The sequence below is a fragment of the Sceloporus undulatus genome, chromosome 1 (assembly GCF_019175285.1).
Source record: "Sceloporus undulatus isolate JIND9_A2432 ecotype Alabama chromosome 1, SceUnd_v1.1, whole genome shotgun sequence".
NCBI lineage: Eukaryota > Metazoa > Chordata > Lepidosauria > Squamata > Phrynosomatidae > Sceloporus > Sceloporus undulatus.
This window is the reverse complement of record NC_056522.1, coordinates 215,667,828-215,672,828: the sequence shown is the minus strand read 5'-3', so window position 1 is coordinate 215,672,828 and position 5,001 is coordinate 215,667,828.

Genomic DNA, 5,001 nt, shown 5'->3' with positions numbered 1-5,001 from the left:
CCAAAGTTATCTCTGTTATATTATATGGTGCTCAGATTTGTGTTTACAGTAGGTCCTTCAAACCAGTGAAGTATTTTTGGCATCCCATGCTGAGTCTCTAACACAACCGTTCCATTGGAAGTGGACCTAATCTCTATTGAGGCTCAAGACTGGCTCCTAATGAGTAACTATTGGCTGAAACTTACATTTTTACTATGTGGGCTGGCTCCACTGACCTTAGTGGATTTGTATTTTCCCTCTTGGAAACAGATGCTAAACAGAACATTATCCTTAGGCAGATCAGGGAATAGGGATTCAGCCTGTGCTGGATGGGGTTACACTCCCCTGAAATCTTAGGCTTGCAGCTTGGGTGTGCTCCTGGACTCCACTCTGACCCTGGATGCCCTGATCTCAGCAGTGACCAGGAGTGCATTTGCACAGCTTAAACTTGTGCACCAGCTGCACCCATTCCTTGAGACATCAGATCTGGCTATGGTGACACATGCCTTGATTTTATCCTCTTTGAACTTGTGCAACATACTCTAAATGGAGCTGCCTTTGAAAACTGTCCAGAAACCTCAGTGGGTTCAAAACGCTGCAGCCAGAATACTGACCAGGGCTAGTTACAGGGAGCATATACTGTAACTCCTTTATTAAAACAGCTCCACTGGCTACCTGTTCATTTCTAGGCACAATTCAAAGTGCTGGTCATGACCCATAAAGCCCTACATGGCTAGGATCCAGACTATTTGAGAGGCCATATCTTCCCATATAAACCTGTGAGAGATATGCAGGAGAAGGCTTTCTCTTGGTCCCATCAAGATCACATCACCTGGTGAGGACATGAAAGAGAGCCTTCTCAGTGGCTGCTCCCACCCTGTGGAACTCCTTCCTTGAAAAACCAGGCTGGCCCCCTCCCTGCTGGCCTTTCGCCGGCTAGTAAAAACAAACAAACTTTCTGTATACAATGCATAGCAGGGTGGTTTTATGGAGCAGGTGGGTTTTTAGTTTGTTTTTAACTCATGTATATTTTATATATTTTATGTGATTTTATATTGAATATAGATGTTTTAATTGTTTTGATTTTGTTGCAGGTTTTATCTGTGAGCCACCTTGGGTCCCTCTGGGGAGAAAGGCAGGATATAAATGAAATAAATAAATAAATAATTGGATTTTCACAGGAGGTTTTAATTCAAATGGGGATCCAGAGGACCAAATCAGTTCTGAAGTAATGTATATGGGATGCAGAGCTCCAAATGCACTGGAGCCAAGTCAGAACAATACCAATACTGGCTAATAAGACAGCTTTTGTTTGTCCTAAATATCTCTCTGTTTTAATAGTTCCTAAGCTTAGACATGCCTTCTCTACGGCACATCTTAATGTGCTTCCATCAGCAGTACTGGAGGGCAATTTAAAAAACCCGCAGAAAAACCATATGATAAACATACCTGTGCTTGTACAAAAGTAGACCTAGAGACTCTATCCCATGTCTTATTATACTAAATTTGTGATTCATGTCTATTCTACACATGAATGGACCAGCATGCTGCACACTCACATAGGCCAAAACGAGATGTGAATATGTGAACAGAAATGTTTGGCACTATTTATTTGTTTCAGATGGGGAAAGCGTTTAATTTGGAATTAATTGACACACCCACTCACTTTTAATATCCCAAAATACAGAAGTTTATTTGTTATGTTTTTTATACTAACTGTCACATATATGTGGCATTCTTAATGCAGAAGAAAAGGCTTGGTTATAATTCACATACCCATGACATGAGGCATAACTGAAGCATAAACCAATAAACAGAGCAGTGCAAACTAGAGAAGTGGAACCAGCTTCCCCCAAAAAGTGGGGAATTTGGAGGCCTACATAAACAAAACAAACAGCTCCTTTATATACTACTGCTTCATACTGAACTAGTGTCTAAGTGGTTTACAAATGTAAAGTTACAAACTGTAAGCTGACCGGAGAGTTGGTTGACAGGAAAATGGTGACTTTGTGTGAATAGTTTTCTCGAGAAAGCCAGTAAAGCGTTCTGTTATTAATGGGGATGCTTTCAATTTGAGCAGAAGCTTAATGAAGTCAGAACAGTTCTGGACTTTAATATCTTTTCTACAAACTGAGAGAATTTAATCACAAGCAAGTTGACATCACTCTAACTGCCATGACTCGGTCCATACAGAATCCTGGGATTTGTAGTTTGGTGAGGCACTAGAGCAGTGGATCTCAACCGCAAATGCCGTGACCCTTTAATACAGTTCCTCATGTTTGTGGTGACCCCAACCATACAAGTATGTTTCATTGGCCACAATGCAAATATGTATTTCCAATTGGCTTGGCAACCCCTATAAAAGGGTTGTTTGACCCCCAAAGGGTCCGACCACAGGTTGGGAACCACTGCACTAGAGCTCTTTGACAACCAAGCGGAAAACCTTTTGTTTGTGAATGAGACATCTCCAAGCCCCTGGCTTGACGATTCTAATTTTAGTGTGCAGCTGTAGATCCTGTACACTTTGATTTTGTCTAGTTCTTTCATAGCTGTCCTTCTCATTCCTAATCTCTGATTTTCTTGACTGCGTTTCAGTTCTGATCAATATTTTGATCCTAGGCATGGGAACTTTAACTATTTTGATATCCTCATATGTTGGGTGAATTTATGTAAAACCGCTGTGATCATTATTTGTGTTTTCTTTATATTTAACATAGGCCTGCCTTTGCACTTTCCTCTTTGACTTTCTTTAGTAATGAATACCCACCACCAACAAAATCCTAGGATGTCTGTAAGATAATTTTATTTTTAAAAAGTTAAAATATTTTTTCACAAATTTAAAATAGATAATTTTTTCTTTCTAAACTGGGCCTCTCCTCCCAGCAAGGCTCATCCCAGTCACACCACCATCTCTTCAGTAATTTAAGGACACAAATGAATGCCAGATCCTGTTTCCTTCAAAAGGTGGTAGCCAACGCCCCCCCCCCCCCCACCGTGATGCCCCCTGATAACACAGCAATACAGAGACTAAACTGTCACTGGGCCCCAGGAGCCAAAAACAATTTGATTAAAAAGAGATGTGGAAGGAGAGCCTGGCTTCACCTTTAAATGTTTTTAAAGGTTTCAACTAAGATTAAAAAGAATATGCGAAACACAATCCATGTTCCTTAATATTCTGCTTCACAGGACTAGTTGCTTTCTTACTTGTCTACCACAATCCCAAAACTTTTAACACAGAGAAACAGCCATTATATTGAGCTCAAGCTTCACCAAGCCGGGCAACTGTGCAGCATGTATGGGACTTTCTGGACTCAAATGGGCACATTGCTGGGGACTATGCCAGGATGCAGTGGCTTAGTGGTTAAGAAACGCCACTTCTAGTGATCAGAGATCGAAGGTTGGCAGTTTGGAGACCTGAATGCTGCATGATGCTCATATCACGAGTCCCAGCTTCTTGCCAACATAGCAGTTCGAAAGCATGCAAATGCAAGTAGAAAGATAGATACCACGTCTCAGTGGGAAGGTAACAGAGTTTGGTGCAGTCATGCTGACCGTATGACCACCAGAGCAGTCCCTCAGACAATGCTGGCTCTTCAGCTTAGAAACAGAGATGAGCACCCCCCTACAACCATTTACAACTGACTATCTTAACCTTTTAGGGACCTGATTCTGGACTCAGATGGGCACATTGCTGGGATTATGTAAGGTAAACATACAGTGTAGTAGTTTCAAGCAGGAAAACTCTGGCCCTCGACTAGAATTTAGCACCACAGCAAGTTGTGCTAGGAAGTTCACAAGAAGCAAATAATCCTCAGGTGCATTCCCAGATCAGTGTCAAGTCACTAAATTTGCTTTGGGTTTTTTGTCTGAAGTTTAAAGATGTTTTCTGAGGATGAACCCTATCCTCCAAGCAGATTCAGTACCTTAGGCTGGCATCTGTGCTGCAGAAAAATCCAGTTTGTTTGGTTTTAATTGCCATGGTTCAATGCTATGGAGACCTGGGGTTTGTAGTTTGTTGTGCCAACAGACCTCTCTACAAGAGAAAGCTAAATGTCTCACAAATACAGTTCCCAGATTCCATAGCAATTGAGCCATGGCTAGGGTTGCCATAAGTCAGGACCTCCACCAGGGACAAATGTAGGACCACGCGAAAAAAATGATGATTTTTTTTTAAATGTTATATAAATACATGTTTCTACACTTTAAAAAATACACTTTAAAATGCACTTTAAAAATACATACAGTATTGGGAAGGGCACCCACCTCTTTGTCCTCTTCCTCCCCTCCTCCTCCTCCTCCCCTCCTCGCCCCCTTCTCCTCCTCAACTCATTGGGCACCAAAAAAGGCACCAGAATTGCCCTTTCCTTTTCCCCTCCGGCCAGCCACGAACCAAACAGAGGAGGAGCTACTCCTCGGGAGTCTGCTGGCCAATGGGGGCAACTGGGGCTGGAACAGCCCGGCCCCCGCCAGCACGACAGCTCCGGCCTGCAGGGGCGGGCTGTTCGGCGCCCAGCCTCAGGAGGAGGAACACCCTCTTCATTAGCCCGCACGCGCCTGCAGGATCACGCAGGGCCAGCAGAAGTGCCTGCGGGCCAGCAAGGCCACGGTGCTGGTGGCGGCCAAAGTGGTGGTGTGCACAAGCGGCGCGCCCCGTGCGAGAGGCGGTCCCCCCGCACGAGTGTGCGTGAGAAGTCCTGTGCAAGCAGCCCCGCCCCACAAGAGAGAGCACAAGCACCCACACGAGCGAGCGCGAGAAGCCCTGTGCGAGCAGCCCTGCGTGAGCGGCCCCGCGACAGAGAGTGCCAAGCGGCCCACAAGCGAGCGAGCGCGAGAAGCCCTGTGCAAGCAGCCCTGCGCGAGCGGCCCTGCAAACAGAGCACGATGGCCCCACACGAGCGTGCGCGAGAAGCCCTGCACGAGCAGTCTTTGCGCGAGCGGCCCCACGCGAGGGCCGCAGGAGCGGCCACACAAAGGCGCAACTTGGCCGCAGCAAGCGCGGCCACTATAGCCATCCTGCAAGCG